Below are 22,736 nucleotides of genomic sequence, written 5' to 3' on the forward strand. Positions count from 1 at the left end.
ATCAATTAAAGCACTCAAAAAGTATTCAAAAGTATGCCAAAATACTGTCTGATAAATAACTTAGTATTTTCTATTACAAAATACATTAAGTTCCCACATCAACAGAAAATATCATTTCAACCCACACGACCATGTTTGTAGGGCAGAATAGAAAGAAACAACCTTATGAAATTTAAATTACTGGGCTATTCAGTACATTTAAGGTACACAAAAGGAATCATTTGTTCTCACTCCATTAAGATTTTGGTAGTGGAAGCATTTAACAAAAAGGAAATGAAGGAGATCAAGAGGTCTGTATAGTCAGATAAGTCATTTATAAAGAGAAAATATATTATCACATGGGTGACAGAAAATATATTATCATATGAGTGATATTGATAATATCCTGTATTATCAATACAGGAGCTGGGCAGAATTTAAACCAATAAATGTGTGCCAGCACATTAGAAAAAGGAAAAATTTACAGTATCATGAAATTCTATGTGTTTGGAAATTAGGCAGCTCAAACTTTTGCCTGTTTCTGCTAAGCTAATCAAGCTTCCCACAAAAAGGTTTACTGCCAATGTAAGGTTAACATAACATAAATCTCGCTACATACATATTCTTCATGATCTACACTGAAGACATAATAGAGTCTGCATTACTAGGGAAAGCAGTAAATTAAAACTGTGTTAGAACTGTGCACTTTTTTTCAATCTAACTTTATGCTCAAATTATAAGGTGATGGTGCAGAAAGGAAACAGATACTATAAACAGATATTTTCATTCTATGCAGTACATCAAAGTTCCATACCCTGCTAGAAATTCAAATAAAAATTGTTACTCCAGACCCTTGCTTTCTCCAAGTCTCCTGACATGAGTAACGAACCCCAAGATTTCTTATTGTTATTTTTAAGCCCATGATATTCTATGTTTTTTCATAGAGAGTTGTTATTTATAGCAAAATATCATTTTTATTACTATATTAAAAATTTCCTCAGGAGATCTGTTGGAGAAGGAAATGGCAACCCACTTCAGTATTCTTACCTGGAAAATCCTGTGGACAGAGGAGCTTGGTGGGCTGCTGTCCATGGGGTTGCATAGACTCGGACACAACTGAAGTGACTTAGCAGCAGCAGCAGCAGCAGGAGATCTGTATATAGTAACAACAAAAGATTTTTGTCTCCACTGTAGAAAGAATTTCTAGAATATTCTTCTGCTGATTTTAAAGATGGAACAGTCCAGGGAAACAATGGAAAACATATCTGATTTTTTAACTTTCAATGAGACTCGTCAAGAACATTCAGTTCAGTTCATTTCAGTGGCTCAGTCGTGTCTGACTCTTGCAACCCCATGGACAGCAGTACGCCAGGCCTCCCTGTCCATCACCAACTCCTAGAGTTTACCCAAACTCATGTCCATTGAGTCAGTGATGCCATCCAACCATCTCATCCTCTGTCATCCCCTTCTCCTTCTTCCTTCAATCTGTCCCAGCATCAGAGTCTTTTCAAATGAGTCAACTCTTCATATCAGGTGGCCAAAGAAATGGAGTTTCAGCTTCAACATCAGTCCTTCCAGTGAACACTCAGGACTGATCTCCTTTAGGACGGACTGGTTGGATCTCCGTGCGGTCCAAGAGACTCTCAAGAGTGTTCTCCAATACCATAGTTCAAAAGAATCAATTCTTCGGATCTCAGCTTTCTTTATACTCCAAATCTCACATCCATACATGACTACTAGAACAAACATAGCTTTGACTAGACAGACCTTTATTGGCAAAGTAATGTCTCTGCTTTTTAATATGCTGTCTAGGTTGGTCATAACTTTCCTTCCAAGGAGTGTCTTTTAATTTTGTGGCTGCAGTCACTATCCTATAGTGATTTTGGAGCCCCAAAAATAAAGTCAGCCACTGTTATTCCATCTGTTTGCCATGAAGTGATGGAACAGGATGCTACAATCTTAGTTTTCGGAATGTTGAGCTTTAAGCCAGCTTTTTCACTCTAGGTTTCACTTTTCATCAAGAGGCTCTTTAGTTCTTCTTCACTTTCTGCCATTAGGGTGGTGTCATCTGGCTATCTGTGGTTATTATTTCTCCCAGCAATCTTGATTCCAGCTTGTGCTTCCTCCAGCCCAGCGTTTCTCATGATGTGCTCTGCATAAAAGTTAAATAAGCAGGGTGACAATATATAGCCTTGATGTACTCCTTTTCCTATTTGGAACCAGTCTGTTGTTCCATGTCCAGTTCTAACTGTTGCTTCCTGACCTGCACACAGATTTCTCAAGAGTCAGGCCAGGTGGTCTGGTATTTCCATCTCTTTCAGAATTTCCCTCAGTTTATTATGATCCACACAGTCAAAGGCTTTGGCATAGTAAATAAAGCAGAAATAGATGTTTTTCTGGAACTCTCTTGTTTTTTCTATGATCCAGTAGATGTTGGCAATTTGATCTCTGGTTCCTCTGCCTTTTCTAAAACCAGCTTGAACATATGGAAGTTCATGTATTGTTGAAGTCTGGCTTGGAGAATTTTGAGCATTATTTTACTAGCATGTGAGATGAGTGCAATAGTGTGGTAATTTGAACATTCTTTGCCTTTGCCTTTCTTTGGGATTGGAATGAAAACTGAACTTTTCCAGTCCTGTGGCCACTGCTGAGTTTTCCAAATTTCCTGGCATATTGAATGCAGCACTTTCACAGCATCATCTTTTAGGATTTGGAATAGCTCAACTGGAATGCCATCACCTCCACTAGCTTTGTTCATAGTGATGCTTCCTAAGGCCCACTTGGCTTCACATTCCAGGATATCTGGCTCTAGGTGAGTGATCACACCATCGTGATTATTTGGGAAGTAAAGATCTTTTTTGTACAGTTCATCTGTGTGTTCTTGCCACCTCTTCTTAATATCTTCTCCTTCTGTTATGTCCCTACCATTTCTGTCCTTTATTGAGCCCATCTTTGCATGCAATGCTCCCTTGGTATCTCTAATTTTCTTGAAGATATCTCTAGTCTTTCCCCTTCTATTGTTTTCCTCTATTTCTTTGTGCTGATCACTGAGGAAGGCTTTCTTATCTCTCCTTGGTAATCTTTGGAACTCTGCATTCAAATGGGTTTATTTTTGCTTTTCTCCTTTGCTTTTTCACTTCTCTTCTTTTCACAGCTATTTGTAAGGCCTACTCAGACAATCATTTTGCCTTTTTTTTTTCATTTCATTTGGGGAACATTACAGGGATAAATTACTTCAAGTATTCCTTAACAAGAAATCTACCACCAAGTTTGGACCCTTTTTGCTATTAATATATCCTAGAGACAGCTTCAAAAATAGTAACAGTTTTAAAGTTTGCCTGAGTCTTACACTCCTGGAAAACAGAAAAATGTTCCCCCAACATTTTGTGTTGTGGAAAATAGCTTATCACACAGATCTACCCTTCCCTATATGACTTAGATAAAGCTGGCAGATTTATTTCTTAGTTATCTATGACAAGGCCAGATACAGATATTTCAAATTTCCATTCTTTCTCTTATTAATAATTAACTGAATTGTTTGTTTCCACTGACCAGTTTGTACAAAATATCCATTAACTTGACTTGACCAAACTTTAGTTGGGCTTATCTCCTCCCTTAAAGCACCTGAACTTTGACCCAACCTCATCCAGAGCCAACATCAACATCTCCTCCTTAACAGTTCTTCCCAAGAACAGGCTAAACTTAGGGACAATATTGCCTAAAAAGCTTTCTCAACAAGCCACTGCTTACTGCACTCCCTCATATCAAGTTTACCTTGTTTACTCCTCCTAATGAAAGAATAAATCTGACAGGCTGCAGTGTGAGGCCTCCAAGGATGGAGTTACACTGCATTCCACCCACTTTGGGACCAGAAATGACTCCGACTCCCCAAACCATGTCCATGACCCAGGCCCCAGCTTGATAGCCACTCTGCATGCACCCCCCACCAGTGTCACCACTGCAGTAAATCCACATGATCCCACCACTGCTGCCACATATGTGCCTGTATATCTTTGAACCATGAATCTTTTTCACAGATAAAAGGAAAGCAGGAAGATCACAGTAAACCTCACCACTGAGGACACTGACAGCCCTTACCACCTACAGACTTGGCTGAGGAGGACCCCTGCCATCTTTGCCAACACAGACCTCAGTTGACAGAGCTTGATGAAACCATGACACAGTGCTAGATCAGCAATTGTGTTCCCACTGAACTGGAGCTGCTAAGACTAACCCAGATGGCATTCTCAGAATCAGGTTAAGGTGTAGGACTTTACTCACTGAAACCATTCCATAAAGTCTGGAACAGATGACTGCCCCTTCAAATATGGAAACATTTAGACAAAGGCTACAAACACACACAAACACACGCAAACACACACCCAAAAAATCAATGAAAACATGACACTATCAAGGGAACAAATTATTTTCCAGTAATAAAAAGTAAGATCTACAAATTGTCTAAAAAAGAATTTAAAATATTTGTTTTAAAGAAGCTCAACAAGCTACAAGAGAGCAAAGGTAGATAATTCAACAAAATAAGGGGAAAAATGCATGAACAAAATGAGAAGCTCAACAAAGAGGTAGAAATCATAAAATATAACCAAAAAGAAATTCTGGAATATAACAAATGAAATGAAAAATGCAACAAAGAGCTTCAAAATCTAAGTCAATCAAGCAGAGGACAGAATTTGTGAATTCAAAGACAAGATATTTGAACTTACCCAGTCAGAGGAGATAAAATAATAAAAGTACTAAGCCCATGAAATTTATGGGATATTATGAAGGGTCAGTATACACATTAGGGCTCCCCAGGGGCCTCAGTGGAAAAGAATTCACCTGCCAATGCAGGAGATACAGGAAACTTGGGTTTGATCCTCAGGTCAGGAAGATCTCCAGGAGGAGGCAATGGCAACTCACTCCAATATTCTTGCCTGTAAAATCCCATGGACAGAGGATCTGGGTGGGGTACAGTCCATGGGGTCTCAAAGAGTCAGACATCACTAAATGACTGAGTATGCACACAATATAAATATTATGGGAATCTCAGAAGGAGAAGTAGAGAAAGAGAAAGAAATATTTTTTAAATAAATAGTGGCTGAAAACTTCCCAAACCTTGGGAGGGAAATGGACATTCAGATTCACTTAAGTCAAAACACTCCAAATATGATCAACCCAAGGAAGACTGTACCAGTCACATTATAACCAAATGTCAAAAGTCAAGAACAAGGAGAGAATTCTGAAAGCAGCAAGAGAAAAGTCACAAACAATGGAACAGCTCCCCACCATCTCCACCATAAATTTATCAGAGGTATCTCAGCAGAAACCTTGCAGGCCATGAGAGAGTGTACCGATATATTTAAAGTACTGAAGAAAAAAAGAAAAAAGAAAGAAAGAAAGAAAACAAAAGAAAAATCACCTGTCAACCAAGAATACTACATCTGGCAAATTTTCTCTCTTAAAAAAAAAAAGAAAAAGAAAAAGAAAAAGGATTAAAGATTTACATAAGATCTGAAACAAACAAAAATACTAGAAAACATAGAGTAAAAGGTTCTTGAAGTTGGCCTGCAATATTATTTCTTGGATATGTCCCCAAAAGCACAGGAAACAAAAGCAAAAATAGACAAATAGGATTGCTTCAAACTAAAAAGCTTTTGTACAGCAGAGAAAGTGATTTTTAGAATGAAAAGACAACAGAGAAAATATTTGCAACTCATATATCTGTTAAGAAGTTAATATCCAAAATACATAAGGAACTCAAGTAACACAACTGAAAAAAAAAGGACCCAAGATATTTTTTTCAGAACAAGACATCCAAAGGGGCAAAAGGTATATGAAAAAGTGCTCAACTTCACTAATCATCAGGGAAATGCAAATCAAAACAAGAGTGAAATATCACATCTCACACTTTAGAATGGCTGCTATCAGAAAGATGAAAAATAAATGTTAGTGAGAACATAATGAAAAGAGAACTCTTGTATAATATTGCTGGAATTGTAAACGGTACAACTATTATGGAAAACTGTGTGAAATTCTTCAAATAATTAAAAATAGTGCTACCTTATGATCCAGCAATCCCACTTCAGAGTATATATAAAAAGGAAATGAAATAAGTATCTTGTAGAGATATCTGTAATTAATGGTCATTTCAGCATTTAAAAAAAAAAAAAAGATAGCCAAGATATGGAAATAGCCTAAATGTCTGTTAATCCATAAATGGATAAATGAAATTTGGTATGTATTTTGTTCTTGTTCAGTCATTAAGTCACATCCAACTGTTTGCCACCCCATGGACTGCAGCATGCCAGGCTCCTCTGTCCTCCACTGTCTCCCAGAGTTTGTTCAAATTCATGTCCATTGAGTTGGTGATGCCATCCAACCATCTCATCCTCTGTCACCCACTTCTCCTCTTGCCCTCCATCTTTCCCAGCATCAGAATCTTTTCTAGTGTGTTGGCTCTTCACAATGGGTGGCCGAAGTGTTGGAGCTTCAGCTTGAGCATCAGTCCTTCCAACGAATATTCAGGGTTGATTTCCTTTAAGATTTACTAGTTTGATCTCCTTGAAGTCCAAGGGACTCTCAACAATCCTTTCCAGCACAATTTGAAAGCATCAACTCTTCGGCAATCAGACTTCTTTATGGTCCAGCTCACATATCTCTGCACCACTACTGGGAAAACCATAGCTTTGACTACATGTACTTTTGTCAACAAAGTGATGTCTCTGTTTTTTAATATGTTGTCTGGATTTGTCATGGTTTTTCTTTCAAGGAGAAAGTGTCTTTTAATTTCATTGCTGCAATCACAGTCCACATTGATTTTGGAGCCCAAGAAAATAAAATCTGCCACTGTTTCTACTTTTCCCCCTCCTATTTGCCATGAAATGATGGGACCAGATGCCATAATCTTAGTTTATTTAATATTGAGTTTCAAGCCATTTTTTTCATTATCCTCTTTAGCCCTCATCAAGAGGCTTTTTAGTACCTCCTTAGTACTTTAGTACTTTCTGACATTAGGGTGGTGTCATCTGCATATCTGAAGTTGTTGATAGTTCTCCTGGCAATCTTGATTCCAGTTGTAGTCATCCAGCCTGGCAATTCACATGATGTACTCTGCATGATGCATGTAAGTTAAATAAGTAGGATGACAATATACAGTTTTGTCATATTCCTTTCCCTATATTGAACCAGTCCATTGTTCCATGTATGATTCTAACTGTCACTTCTTGACCCACATACAGAGTGAAGTAAGCCAGAAAGAAAAACACCAATAGAGTATACTAACACATATATATGGAATTTAGAAAGATGGTAACAATAACCCTTTATGCGAGACAGCAAAAGAGACACAGATGCATAGAACTGTCTTTTGGACTCTGTGGGAGAGGGAAAGGGTGGGATGATTTGAGAGAATGGCATTGAAACATGTATAATATCATATATGAAACAACTCTCCAGTCCAGTTTCGATGTATGATACAGGATGCTTGGGGCTGGTGCACTGGAATGACCCAGAGGGATGGTTAGGGGAGGGAGATGGGAGGGGGGTTCAGGATGGGGAACACGTTTATACCTGTGGCAGATTCATGTAGATGTGCCGGGGTCCAGCCCCGGCTGATCCAGGGTCTTCGAAGGAGAGACGGCTAGGCGACCTATTCAGATGTTAATTAGATATAATAAAGAGGAATAGAATGAGGATAGCTCAGTAGGAAAATTCAGTGGAGAAAAGAAGCTGAGTGGCTTGGTTTACGCGGAAAATCAATATAACCCGTGACACCAGGTTAGCTCTGACCACGGAGGCCGCAGGCGCCCTCTCGAATAGCGGAAGGTGCCCCACCTTAGACACTTTCTCGAGTGGGTCTTAGAAGCCCAGGCAAATAAATGGTCGCAGAGGACATCCACGCTCCAGATGGACACTCAGCTGGAAGTTAAAGGGAAGAATGACATGGGGAGACCAAGCGTTGGTGAGCAAGGCCCATAGCTTTATTTTCAACAGGGGCTTTTATACCCTAAGTTACACATAGAGGACAATAGGGGATGCAAAATCAGCAGTCTTTGATGCTTATCAAAAGCCAGGGTTTCTTTCCTGCAGATTTATCGTATACAAATGGTTTAGGTGATTTACATCATCTTCTGGCCAGAGGCCTATTAACATTTTATGACTCTTGACAAGGACTTATCAACAAAGACTTATTTTCTCTAAGAGTAATTATTTTAAGGTTTGGCGCCATCCTCCGAAGATAAGATTACGTTCCTATAGGGTGGATGTGTAATGGGTTTACAAAGGAAAGAATTTACTACCTTAAGGGTCTAAAGTTACTAACACCAAGGCCACTACTTATTTTTTCTACATACCAACTATATTAATTAATGCACATTCAAGGATACAATTCAAGGGATGTGAAAACTTGGCAACAAACATTGGCTCATCAATGAAATCTTTTACTAGTTTTATTCTGACAGTTTCTAATTCTCTGAGAGGCTCTAAGCTATTTGAATATCTTAAGCTTCCCGTGCCTCTGGAGGCTGGGAGACTGTAAACAATCGTATGCATAGCTGTAGGTGTCCGGGTAAACTTGTCAGGCGAGTTAGAGAGCCATCTGAGGGGTTTGGATTTAAACACTCCTAATTGCCCAGGAACTTTATTAATTGGAGCTGTAAGTTAACTCTTTGACAGAGAGAGTGAGATGGTGGTGGGGGACAGCCCCCAGTAAAGTCAGAGGTGAGAGCACAAAGCAATAAAGTAGGCAGACTCTGGTTTTTTGGGGGGTAGATGCTCGAGAATATCCGGGGGCACTCCCGAGGCTCGATCCCACCTTTGCATATGCCGAGCCCCCTTCCTCATGACCTTTGTCACGAGTGGAATGTCTCTCGCCGGCTCCCAGCATAGATGTATGGTAAAACCAATACAATATTGTAAAGTAATTAGACTCCAATTAAAATAAATAAATTTATATTAAAAATCAAATGAAAAAAAATCTTTATGTATCTGTATTTTTATGACTATTATTTTGATGTACTACTTAGGAACCATGTGAAATCACCCTTCCAGCTAAGAAATCTGGAGCATATACTTTTAAAAGGTCTGTTTCAGAATCTATTTTCTAAATATATGTTTTTTTTAATTGTTTTTCCCATTCCACAAGTATGCAATATTTCATCTCTCTTATCCTCATACTAAATTTTATTCTCATTAAAGAACATTAAACCATAATAATGAATGGCTACTTTCTTTTCCTACCTTGAACTTACAGGATTTTCTGCCTTTTCCAATACTATTTATTCTGCCTAGAATGTACTTCCATACATTCTCTGCTTGAAGAATAGCACTTATCTTTCAAGGCTGGTTCATCAAATGCCAACTTCAGTGTGAAATGTTCCCTATGTCTGCCTACTCAGAATCTAACTTTTTTTGAATGTTCTCACAATACTTTGCCTATTTTTCTGCTGTAGTACAAACATTAGGTTTCAAATTATAGTAATTTGAGTTTCTTTTACTAAACTGCTAACATCTTGTCTTCATTTTCTCAGTACCCAATGGATCAAATAATGCAGTGTAATGAAGTAAGTGATTAATAAATGTTTGATGATTAATAAATGTTTGATGAATGAAGGAATAAATTACATATAAACTAGTGAAAACAATAAATGATCATGTTTTTCTGTTTCAGTAATTCTTAGAATTCCCTCAATCATCAATTTATTAGGTTTACAATCAGTGAGACATTATTCTGAATTAACTAGTAGTTTAAAAGCAACTTCTTAGTTTTTATATGTTAGGTACAGGTGGCTGTTTTAATTATCCTATTTCATATGGTTTTATTTTGGAAAAAATGTAGAGTGCTGATTATTTTCAGGGTGATTTTCAAACATAATTACTAGAAGCTTCCCTCCTGCTTAAAGACATTTTTTCCTAAAAAATTCTCAATTAATTGTCTATTCTCATGGTCTTAGCCATAAATATTAAAAATGAAAAAAAAAACTAATTAAAATATGTAAAGCAGGAATGAAAGGTTAGATCTTTAAGTGAAATTAGTGACTGAAAATTTCACACTTAGCTAATGACATTTTCTAATTGCTGTGTTTGCTATGTATAGTAAACCAGAAAAAAGGCCTATACCTTTTTGAAAGCCTTGATACTATCTTCAGAACACTATATTATAGAATGGGTCAATCTCTCTCATTTAGTCTGTTTTAACTTCGTAGTTTGAACATTAATCAGTCAAGGAAGTTCTATTAGATGATGTAAACAAAGTTCTACTGGGCATTAGAGTGAAACAATCAGTTCATTGTACTTAGTTTCTGAATAATTAACAGCAAGTAATGATTTGGTCCGTCTAGTCAAGGCTATGGTTTTTCCAGTAGTCATGTATGGATTTGAGAGTTGGACTATAAAGCTGAGCAGCAAAGAATTGATGCTTTTGAACTGTGGTGTTGGAGAAGATTCTTGCGAGTCCCTTGGACTGCAAGGAGATCCAACCAGTCCATCCTAAAGGATATCAGGCTTGAGTGTTTATTGGGAAATCTGATGTTGAAGCTGACACTCCAATACTTTGGCCACCTGATGTGAAGAGATGACTCATTGGAAAAGACCCTGATGCTGGGAAAGATTGAGGGCAGGAGGAGAAGGGGACGACAGAGGATGAGATGGTTGGATGGCATCACCAACTCAACAGACATGAGTTTGGGTAGGCTACGGAAGTTGGTGTTGGACAGGGAGGCCTGGGGTGCTGTGGTTTATGGGGTTGCAAAGAGTCAGACACGACTGACCGACTGAACTGAACTGAATGATTTGCTAGGGATATGACTCTGGGCATCACTGAACACAAATATAGTTAACAGACAACGTGCCATATAGTTTTGCCTTCTTCTACCATGAATAATTTCCACATGATTCATCAAAAGTCATAGAAGGAGTTCATATTTACTCAATGCTCAGTAAATGAGTAATATTAAACCTTATAACTATAGCCAGCTTTCCAACAGTCATCTTCAAAAAACAACAGAAATATACAAGTCCATCATTTCTCATGTTTTATTAGCTCTACTATGTTCAATTGACATAACTACTTTTTAAGAAATATATTCAGTTCAGTTCAGTTCAGTTGCTCAGTCGTGTCCGACTCTTTGTGACCTCATGAATTGCAGCACACCAGGCCTTCCCTGTCCATCACCAACTCCTGGAATTTACCCAAACTCATGTCCATCGAGTTGGTGATACCATCCAGCCACCTCATCCTCTGTCATCCCCTTCTCCTCCTGCCCCTAATCCCTCCCAGCATCAGGGTCTTTTCCAATGAGCCAACTCTTCGCATGAGGTGGCCAAAGTATTGGAGTTTCAGCTTCAACATCAGTCCCTCCAATGAACACCCAGAACTGATCTTTAGGATGGACTGGTTGCATCTCCTTGCAGTCCTAGGGACTCTCAAAAGTCTTCTCCAACACCACAGCTCAAAACATCAATTCTTCAGCACTCAGCTTTCTTCACAGTCCAACTCTCACATCCATACATGACCACTGGAAAAACCATAGCCTTGACCGGATGGACCTTTGTTGGCAAAGTAATGTCTCTGCTTTTGAATATGCTATCTAGGTTGGTCATAACTTTCCGTCCAAGGAGTAAGCGTCTTTTAATTTCATGGCTGCAATCACCATCTGCAGTGATTTTGGAGCCCAGAAAAATAAAGTCTGACACTGTTTCCACTGTTTCCCCATTTATTTGCCATGAAGTGATGGGACTGGATGCCATGATCTTAGTTTTCTGAATGTTGAGCTTTAAGCCAACTTTTTCACTCTCCTCTTTCACTTTCATCAAGAGGCTTTTTAGTTCCTCTTCACTTTCTGCCATAAGGGTGGTGTCATCTGCATATCTGAGATTATTGATATTTCTCCTAATAAATTATCTGTAAATGGTAGCAGTTCAAGTTTAATCAGGCAGGTCCCTATCATTGCTCTGCATCATAAACTCTTAAGTACCATTTACCAATTCATTAAAAGTTTAAATGAAATTTCCATTTGAAAGTAAGGCTGTTGAATCAGTTGGAGTAATAATAAAAACAAAGCAAAAACACCACTCTACATTTTGTATTGACTTAAAACGAAATAATAAAACCATTCACATATCAATTAAATACATTTGAAAATTATTTCAACATAAAAACATCAAGATGATTTTCAAAAGATAAGCTACAAATCTGAAAGTAGCCCTTTTAATTGTAGAGTTTTACCTACAAAAGGATAAAAACAAACAAACCTTGCTCTGCTGCCTAACATAAACTATCTTTAATGTTCTAAAGGAATTTCTATGCAAAACACTGCTATTGTAACATAGGTCTTGTCATTTCTTTTTTTTATAGTGACCAGATTAATTGCCACTCTTAAAACAACTAAAAAAAAATCAGAGGGGAAAAAAAAAGAAAGAAACATGAAAAATGTCTTTCAAGACGCTGGACATCAGGCAACAGACTTACTCCTTCGACATAGGAAAAAATGAATTAAGTCCAACTACTGCTGAGCAGACTGCCTGAAAAGAGTTTCCAGGCAGACAGGGGAGTTTGCAATTTCCTCAGTTCTGTTTTGTCACCATAAAAATTTGAAGCGATGGACAGACCAGTGTTACTGTCCTTGGATGGACCAGTGTTACAGCCCCGTGTAATTTCCTCAGATGGACCAGTGTTACAGCTCCATGCTACAGTTCAGTTTTATTTAGAAAGAAAAGGAACATACACCCTTGAGGCATGAAAGTGAGCCAACCCAAAAGACTGGAAGAGAAGAGACCCCCCTGGCCCAATTTTGGCTCCTCTTTTTATATGTTTTTTCTCTTCCCCCTGAGCCTGACCCATGTAAGTTAGGCTAGCCAGGAGAGTTTTTGTTTTTTACCTGAGGTTCTCACTCCGGTCCTCTGACCTTCCTTTGTTCCATTTTCATGGGCTTTTCTCTTCTTTGTCTTTTAGCCACTGCCATTCTGGACTCCTTTTTCCTATTCTAACTACCTAACATTCCCCCTTAAGAGATAGAAGGCCCAATTCTTAGGGAATAGGGGCATCAAAATCTCTCTGGCTACTTCCTGCTGAACTGGGATGGCATTGGAATGCCCCCTGAACAGGGGCGGGACAGGGGAATTGGACCTCCCCCTCTTGCTAGTCTCAAGCCTTAGAGTCCTTATAGAAGTGTCCATCTAAAGGTGAGTGATATTTTCTGTGGTTGGCTGTAGTTTTATATACCCTTGTTGAACTGGTACTACATGTTGTAACTTGTTGATCTGGGCAGAGACAAAATGGGTTAGAAAATTGATAATACATGGAGTAATCACAAGCAGCATCAGTATGGTGATGACAGGGACTAGTTGGGGGCATTAGCCAACTCCAAATTTCCCATCTCCAGGAGGATCCCCCAAAGAGAGATTGTAGCCACCCTGAGAACTCTCCAGCTCATTTTTTGAGATCCTGTATGGTCTGAATGTTTTTCTTGAGGACTATGAGATTTCCTTTAACTTAGCTGGAGGTATTTACCCAGAAATATGTCTCATTCAAAATGGCTCAAGTTCCTCCTTGTTCAGGGATCAGGAGATCTATCTCTTGCCTGTTTTGGAGTACAACCCCTGCCAAGCTGTGTTGGCTCTTTAGAGCTATCCTGAGAAAGCTTATCCCAGAAAATTAATTTTGGCAGTGTTCATTAGAATGGCACTCATTTGTAGTTCTGAATAGGTATCTAAGATCTCCCAGGGGCTCACAGGTGTATTGAGTGTCCTCTTCTATTTTCTTCCATGGTTTGACTTATGAGTGGTGAATCCAAGGGTTGTGTCCTGGTACCTTGATTGCTATGGGGGTAGAAAGTATTACAGGGTAGGAGCCCTTCCATGTGGGCTGGAGTTGAACCTTTGGGAACCCATCTTTCCAGACTTTAATTAGGACTTGAGTCCCTGGAGCATATAGTGATGACTCTTTAGAATCTTTTGGGTCCTGGTTGACACCCCACAAGCATATATCCTGTTGGAATTGCCCAATGGCCGTGGTATAAGACTGGAGGGTCTGAGACTCTGGATCTAGGAAGAGGTCATTGACATAAACAAAAGGTCTGCCATATAGCATCTCATAAGGACTAAGACAAATTTGTTCCTTAGGGGCAATACTGGTGCAGAGGAGAGCTATTGGTAAAGCCTCCTCCATCCCAGGGAGGTCTCCTGGGTTGTCTTTTTTATCACTGATTTTAAGAATTGGTTGGCTCTTTCTACTTTTCCTGAAGAATGAGACCTCCAGGTACAATGGATATAAGTAATGCCCAAAGCTTTAGACACCCCTTGGGTGACCTTAGAAGTAAATGATGTCCTATTGTCACTTTGACCTGGGCAAACCAAATCTCGGAATGCTTTCATGGAGCAGCTTTACCACCTCCTCAGTCCAGATGGAAAAGCCTTCAATCCATCTGGTGAATGTATCCATCATGACTAACAGATATTTATACACTTGAGAAACTGGCATCTGAGTGAAGTCCATCTGCCAGTCCTCTCCTGGGTAGGTCCCACATCATTGGATGGGCTGGGCCAGCTGGGGTCTTCGAGATCCTTGGGGGTTGTTTAATTGGCAGGTGGGACAAGAGGAGATCACTTGCCTTACAGTCGTTTGGGGGACTGCTCCTCTGAAGGATCTTTCTAGTAATCTTTGGAAGGCCTTTTCCCCTAAGTGAGTGGTGGCATGTAAGGAGTTAACCAACTTCCTTCGGAGGTTCCCAGGCAGAAAAAAGAGTCCCTCCTTTTGGAACCACCCCATATGAACATCTTGAAAGCCCTCACTCACCTTCATTATATGAAGGAGTTTCTGGCAAATTACTCTGTGGAACTAAGGTGGCACTCTCTATTATGTCATCGTTTTGTAATGCTGCTCTTTTAGCTGCCTGGTCGGCTGCTTGGTCCCCTCATGCCACTTCTGTGCTCTCTTTATGGTGTCCTTTACAATGGGAGACTGAAACCTCATTGGGCAGATGAACTTCCTCTAAGAGCCTAAGGATTTGATCACCATATTTAATTGGGGACATTTGGGTGGTCCAGTGGCGCCTTTCTTTCCAAATAGCATCATGTGCACGTAGCACCAGAAAGGCATACTTGGAGTCAGTGTAAATAGCTACTCTTTTTCCTTTTCCCAGCTCTAAAGCTCAAGTCAGGGCTATGAGCTCAGCTAATTGGGCTGAAGTACCTGGTAGCAAAGGTTTAGCCTCTATGGTCTCAAAATTGGAGACTACTGCCTACCTGGCTCTTCTTTTTCCATCCAAGAGAAAGCTGCTTCCATCAGTGTGCCAGATTTCCTCAGGATTGGTCAGAGGATCTTCCAACAATCCCTCTCTGGGTTTCGTCAAGTGGTCCAAGGTTTTTAGGCAAGAGTGAAAGATGAGAGAGCCCTCGAGGGTAGCAGGAGGGTGCTGGGTAGAGAACCTCACAAGGGGATATAGTCAGGCCTGGATTTCCTATCAGCATTACTTGATATCTGAGGATTCTTTGATCTGACATCCATAAATGGCCTCTCCCATTTAGAAGTTTTTTCACTTGGTGGTTGGTAAAAATAGTTAGTTTACCCCAAAAAGAGAGTTTTAGAGCATCTTCTATCAGGATTTCAATAGCTGCAAGATTTCAAAGGCAGGGAGGCCAGCCTCAAGTGGTTAGGTCGAGTCTCTTGGATAAGTAAGCTACAGGCTGGGGCTTAGGTCCCAACCTTTGAGTTAACACTCCCAAGACTATTACTTCTTTTTCGTAGACATAAAGTACAATACAATATTTTAATTAGTCTCCAATTAAAATAAATAAATTTATATTTAAAAAAAGAATACTTAAAAAGTTGGAATGCTTTTTCTGGATCTGGCAAACATCAAGGCAGGTGCTTGAGTTAAGGCTTGTTTTACTGTAGCCTCTGTCTTCTTTTGAGTAGTTCCCCACATCAGTGGAATTGAATCATCCCATTCCTTCAAGCTTTCATATAAGGGCTGGGTAATTAGACCATAGTTGGATGTCCAGATTCTACAATACCCAGTTAGCCCCAGGAAATCTCGCAGTTGTTTTCAAGTCATAAGGGAGTGCAACTGAAGGATTCCTGGTACTCGATCAGAGGACAGCCTCCTGGACCCATGTGTAATCTGAAATCCCAGGTAAGTGACCTTTGTCTTGACCATCTGTGTCTTATCACGGGAGACTTTATATCCCTTCTCTGCCAAAAACTTTAAAACCTGAATTGCATGTTGTTGGGCATTTTTCTCATCTGGAGAGCAGATTAGTAGGTCGTCTATGTATTGTAATGTTTTCCCATTAGGTCCCAGGTCCAGATCTAGGAGATCCTGGCTAAGAGCCTGCCCAAACAGGTGGGGTTTATCTCTGAACCCCTGAGGTCCAAATCATCTGTTGGTGATTTTTTTCCTGGAACCTCCCACTCAAAGGCACAAAGATATTGGGATTCTTTAGCCAGTGACATGCAAAGGAATGCATCTTTGAGATCCAAGACTGTAAACCACTTGGCACTGGGTGGGATTTCTCCAAAGACTACATAGGGATTGGGTATTGTGGGATGGAGGGGGACTATAGCTTCCTTTTCTCCCTTTCATGGGCCTTGGCCTCCCTCTCCTGCTCTCTGTTATAAGAGAACTGTTGATGGCTGTCTGGACCATCTCATCTAAGAGGCAGCAGGGTTCTGCTGCTGTAGCTGTTGTAACTTTATCCTGGTGTCTGATGCACGTTGTGACAGGAATTTGTCCTTTAAAATCACCTGTGCCTCATAAGAGTCTAAGTCCAGACTGGTAAACTTTTGGAGGGCCTCTTTTAGCCTTTCCAGAAAGGCGATGGGGTTCTCATTGGGCTCCTGAGTTATTGCTGAGACCTGGGTATAGCTGATTACTTTTTGCTGGGCTGCTTTCAGTCCTGCCTTCACACAGATCAGAAAATGATCCCTTTCATAGATGTGCTCAGGGTCATTATAACTCCAGTTAGTATCTGAGGAAAGAACCGCAGTTTCCCCTGCTGGGTATTTATTGCTTTACATGTGAAACCCCATAGCATACTTTCAGGCTTCCTTTAAGACCCTAGCATGCTCAGGGTCAGATAAAGTTTGACTAAATATGACCATGATGTCCTTCCACGTCAAATCAAAAGCCAAGGTAATGATAGCTTACAGTGAATGATGTCAGATTCATGATATCTTAAGAAGAAGATTTAGCTTCAGGACCAGGGACCAGCCTTGATTACTCAAGAACTTTTGTATAGCAGAGTTTTATTAAAGTATAAAAAGGGACAGAGAAAGCTTCTGACATAGACATCAGAAGGGGGATGGAGAGTGCCCCCACCCCCACTTGCTAGTGTTAGCTAGGGAGTTATATACTTTTTAAATTAATTATTATAACAAATCAAAAGAATGTCTCAAGGTTGTAAAAATTTTACCAGACCTACTCCAGCAATTTACATTTTAAGATAACAGGATTTAGCTAGAAGGATTTTAGGAAGGAGAAACTGTCCTCAAGCAGGATACATTGTTATTATACAACCCCTAGTACAGAGTTTGTTTGTCATGTAATCATCAGTTCCCAATTTAAAGAAAAAAAATTTTTTCATGTGACTGGAAGAAGCACAAGCTGGAATCAAGATTGCTGGGAGAAATAGCAATAACCTCAGATATGCAGATGACACCACCCTTATGGCAGAAAGTGAAGAGGAACAAAAAAGCCTCTTGATGAAGGGAAAGAGGAGAGTGAAAACTTGGCTTAAAACTCAACATTCAGAAAATGAAGATCGTGGCATCTGGTCCCATCATTTCATTGGAAATAGATGGGGAAACAGTGGAAACAGTGTCAGACTTTATTTTTTGGGGCTCCCAATCGCTGCAGATGGTGACTGCATCCATGAAATTAAAAGACGCTTACTCCTTGAAAGAAAAGTTATGACCAATCTAGATGGCATATTGAAAAGCAGAGACATTACTTTGCCAACAAAGGTCCGTCTAGTCAAGGCTATGGTTTTTCCAGTGGTCATGTATGGATGTGAGAGTTGGACTCTGAAGAAAGCTGAGCACCAAAGAATTGATGGTTTTGAACTGTGGTGTTGGAGAAGACTCTTGAGAGTCCCTTGGACTGCAAGGAGATCCAACCAGTCCATTCTGAAGGATTTCATTGGAAGGAATGTTGCTAAAGCTGAAACTCCAATACTTTGCCCACCTCATGCGAAGAGTTGACTCATTGGAAAAGACTCTGAAGCTGGAAGGGATTAGGGGCAGGAGGAGAAGGAGACGACAGAGGATGTGATGGTTGGATGGCATCACTGACTCAATGGACATGAGTCTGAGTGAACTTCGGGAGTTGGTGATGGACAGGGAGGCCTGGCGTGCTGCGATTCATGGGGTCGCAAAGAGTCAGGTACAACTGAGCAACTGAACTGAACTGAACTGAAGACTAAGGAATGTAGAGAAAAAAAAAAAAAAAGATGTTTGTCCTTTCCTCCTCCTTGAGAATTCCAGACCTCTATCTCCTCCTTGAGAGCCCCAGACCTCTCTCTCCTCCTCCTTGGGGACCCCGGACTTCTTATCAACCTGCCTTGGAATTGACTCTCTCAGTAATGTGTTAGAATGTATCTATATATTTGCCTGAGTCATCTGTATAGCTTCCCAGGTCTTGTTTGATCTGTCTTAGTTCTAAGAGGGAGAAGGGCTTATGGGCCCAGGTTGGTCCGAATTCTCCTCCAGTTTCAACTAAGCGACATACTTGAGTTGGCTTTTGTGGAGAGGGTGCTTCTGGATATGGGAACAAGTTGGATACAAGGAAGGAGCACTAGGCAACTCAGGAGCCATGGGAGGTGAGCCTTCACGGGGGACTTCCTTCCGTTGGTTGCCTGTGCCTAACACCATTTGCCTAGTAGGCTCACTTTTACGGCATACAACAATCCCATACTTAAGACAAAGTTCCTTCATATCTCTTAGTTGGAAGAAAATCTGGACATGGGGATCTCTGTCCATTTCCCTTGCCTTTTGCAGAATAAGTCTAGCTGCAGGATGGTATTGTAATTTAAGCTCCCATCATCAGGCCAGCGTTCCTTGTCCCCCCAGAGGATACCATGGACACAAAGGGGCACAAAAGATTTTTAAGCAACTTCTCCTTAGAGATAGAAGATCGAACAGCTTCCAGTTATCAAGGATGCATCTCAAGGGCATCTGTCGGGAAGTGGATTGGTTATTTCCCATCTGAAAGAGTGATGACAGGGAGGAAAAGAAAAAAGAAAAAAAAAAAAAAAACTAATAGGCCTCCTTCAATTTCCATGGGTGGACTTCCTTAGGGCAGAGTCTTTTTGAAGCTTATCCTACCCAATACTGTTGCAACATGAGAGCTAGGCATCCCTGGGTCAGGGTGCAGATCCCCAGGCAAGCTGAGGCATGACAGTCTCCTGGAGATTGTCACGCGAGTGTATGTTCCTTGGTTCTTTGTCTCGTCACAACAAAGATTTGGAGCGACGGACATTAAAGCCCTCGACGTCACAGCTCTTGGGTCTTGGACAAACCGTGTTATAGCTTTTAAGCAAATCAGTGTTACAGCTCTATTTTATTGAGAAGATAGCAGGAGAATCCATCCTCAAAGTGTGAGGGCATGCCAACCCAAAGACTCGAAGAGAAGAGAGTGGAGGAGCACGCGGGGGAGGGAGAGAGAGAGAGACGGGGGAGAGAGAGAAAGAGTGCACGCACGCTGGAGAGAAAGAGAGATAGAGAAAGCACTTTGGCTCCTCCTTTTATATGTTTTTTCCTCCACCTGGGCCTGCCCTATGCAAATTGAGCTTAGTCAGGAGTGCTGTTTGTTCTACCTGAAGTCTTCACTCTGGTCCTTGGAACTTCCTTTGACCTTCCTTTGTTCTATTTTCACGGGCTTTCCCCTTCCTTGTCTTTTAGCCACCACCATTTTGGACTCCTTTTCCCTAGTCTACCTACCTAACATTCCCCCCTCAAGAGATGGGAGGCCCAGTTCTTTGGGAATAGGGGTGTTGAGGTCTTTATGGCTACTTCCTGTGGGTCTCCCCCTCTTGCTAGTCTCAAGCCTCAGAGTCCTTATAGTGGTGTCCATCTAAGGGTGTGTGATATATTCCGTGGTCAGCTGTAGTTTTATATCTTTGTTGAACTGGCACTGCATGTTGTAGCTTGTTGACCTGGGCAGAGAAAAAACAGGTTAGACAATTGACAGTACATGGAATAATCATAGGCATCATCAATATAGCATAACAAGGACTAGTAGGGGCATTAGTCAATTTTAAATTCACATGGCCAAGATGGCTTAAGTCCCTCCTTGTTCAGGGATCAGAAGATCTATCTCCTGTCTGTTTTGGAGTACAGTCTCTGTCAAGCTGTGCTAGCTCTTTAGAGTTATCCTGAGAAATCTTATCTCCATAAACCAGATTTTGGGTGTGTTCATTGGAATGGCACTCATTTGTAGTTCTGAATAGGTATCTGAGATCTCCCAGGGGCTCACAGGTGTATTGAGTGTCCTCTTCTGTTTTCTTCCATGGCTTGATTCGTGAGTAGTGAATCCAGGAGTCATGTCCTGGTACCTTGACTGCTGTGGGGGTAGAAAGTATTACAGGGTAGGGTCCTTACCATGTGGGCTGGAGTTGAGCCTTTGGGGACCCATCTTTCCAGACTTTAATTAGGACTTGAGTCCCAGGAGCATATAGTGGTGACTCTTTAGAATCTTTTGGGTCCTAGTTCATACCCCACAAGCATATATCCTGTTGGAATTGCCCAATGGCCATGGTATAAGACTGGAGGGTCTGAACCTCTGGATGTAGGAAGAGGTCATTGACATAAACAAAAGGTCTCCCATATAGCATCTCATAATGTCTAAGACCAACCTGTTCCTTAGGGGCAATGCAGGTGTGGAGGAGAGCTATTGGTAAAGCCTCCTTCCATCCCAGGGAGGTCTCCTGGGTTATCTTTTTTATTGCTGATTTTAAGAATTGATTGGCTCTTTCTACTTTTCCTGAAGATTGAGGCCTCCAGACACAATGGAGATAATAAGTAATGCCCAATGCTTTGAGACCCCTTAGGTGACCTTAAAAGGAAATGATGTCCCATTGTCACTTTGTAATGACCTGGGCAGACCAAATCTTGGAATGATTTCATGTAACAGTTTTTTTTACCACCTCCTCAGCCTTCTCAGTCCAGGTGGGAAAGCCTTCAATCCATCCTGTGAATGAAGTCATGACTAATAGGTATTTATACCCTTGAGAAACTGGCATCCAGGTGAAGTTCATCTGCCAGTCCTCTCCTGGGTAGGTCCCACATCATTGGATGGGCTGGGCCAGCTGGGGTCTTCGAGATCCTTGGAGGTTTTTTAATTGGCAAGTGGGACAAGAGGAGACCACCTGTCTTATAATTGTTTGGAAGCCTGTTCCTCTGAAGGACCTTTCTAGTAGTATTTGGAGGGCCTTTTCTCCTAAATGAATAGTGGCATGTAAGGAGTTAACCAACTTCCATTGGAGGCTCCCAGGCAGAAAAAGGAGCCCCTCCTTTTGGAACCACCCCATATGATCTTCTTGAAAGCCCTCGCAATTAGCTTTAAGAGTCTCACCTTCAGTATATGAAGGAGTTTCTGGCAAATTAGTCTGTGGAACTAAGGTGGCAATTCCTATTAGGTCATGGTTCTGTAATGCTGCTCTCCTAGCTGCCTGATCAGCTGCTTGGTTCCCTCGTGCCACTTCTGCGCTCCCTTTTTGGTGTCCTTTACAGTGGGAGACTGAAACCTCAGTGGGCAGATGGATTGCCTCCAAGAGTCAAAGAATCTGATCACTATATTTGATTGGGGACCCTCGGGTGGTCAAGTGGCCCCTTTCTTTTCAAATAGCAGCATGTGCACGTAGCACCAGAAAGGCATACTTGGAGTCAGTGTAAATGGCTACTCTTTTTCCTTTTCCCAGCTCTAAAGCTTGAGCCAGGGCTATGAGCTCAGCTAATTGGGCTGAAGTACCTGGTGGCATAGGCTTAGCCTCTATGGTCTCAAAATTGGAGACTACTGCATACTTGGCTCTTCTTTTTCCATCCAAGAGAAAGCTACTTCCATCAGTGTACCAGATTTCCTCAGGATTGGTCAGAGGATCTTCTGACAGTCCCTCTCGCGGTTTTGTCCAGTGGTCCAAGGTTTCTAGACAAGAGTGAAAGGGGAGAGAGCCCTCAGGGGTAGGGAGGAGGGTGGCTGGGTTGAGAACCTCACAAGGGCATATAGTGAAACCTGGATTTTCCATCAGCATTACTTGATATCTGAGAATTCTTTGACAGCCATCCATAAATGGCCTCTCCCATTTAGGAGTTGTTTTACTTGGTGGCTGGTAAAAATAGTTAGTTTGCCCCCAAAGGAGAGTTTTAATGTATCTTCTATCATGATTTTAATAGCTGCAAGATTTTGAAGGCAGGGGAGCCAGCCTAGGGCAGTTCGGTCAATCCTCTTGGATAAGTAAGCTACAGGCTGGGGCTCAGATCCCAACCTTTGAGTTAACACTCCCAAGGCTATTCCCTCTCTTTCATGGGCATAAAGTTGGAATGTTTTTTCTGGGTCTGGCAACCTTAAGGCAGGTGCCTGAGTTAAGTCCTGTTTTAGTGTAGCCTCTGCCTTCTTTTGAGGAGTTCCCCACATCAGTGGGATTGAATCATCTTGTCCCTTTAAGCTTTCATATAAGGGCTGGGCAATTAAACCATAGTTGGGTATCCAGATTCTAAAATATCCAGTTAGCCCCAGGAAAGCTCACAATTGTTTTCGAGTCATGGG

At 41.0% G+C, this 22,736-nt stretch overlaps 1 long non-coding RNA gene across 1 annotated transcript; it reads right to left on the reverse strand.

Moving 5' to 3' along the window:
• Positions 1 to 19,522: 19,522 nt before the first annotated feature.
• On the reverse strand, positions 19,523 to 22,100 carry LOC129639744 (uncharacterized). Its single transcript, XR_008708578.1, has 3 exons — positions 21,995 to 22,100; positions 20,448 to 20,534; positions 19,523 to 20,127 (listed from the first exon to the last, which is right to left on the reverse strand). It is a non-coding gene; the product is annotated as an uncharacterized LOC129639744 (long non-coding RNA).
• Between the last annotated feature and the right edge of the window lie 636 nt (positions 22,101 to 22,736).

This window comes from Bubalus kerabau, chromosome X (genome assembly GCF_029407905.1).
Source record: "Bubalus kerabau isolate K-KA32 ecotype Philippines breed swamp buffalo chromosome X, PCC_UOA_SB_1v2, whole genome shotgun sequence".
Classification (NCBI taxonomy): domain Eukaryota; kingdom Metazoa; phylum Chordata; class Mammalia; order Artiodactyla; family Bovidae; genus Bubalus; species Bubalus kerabau.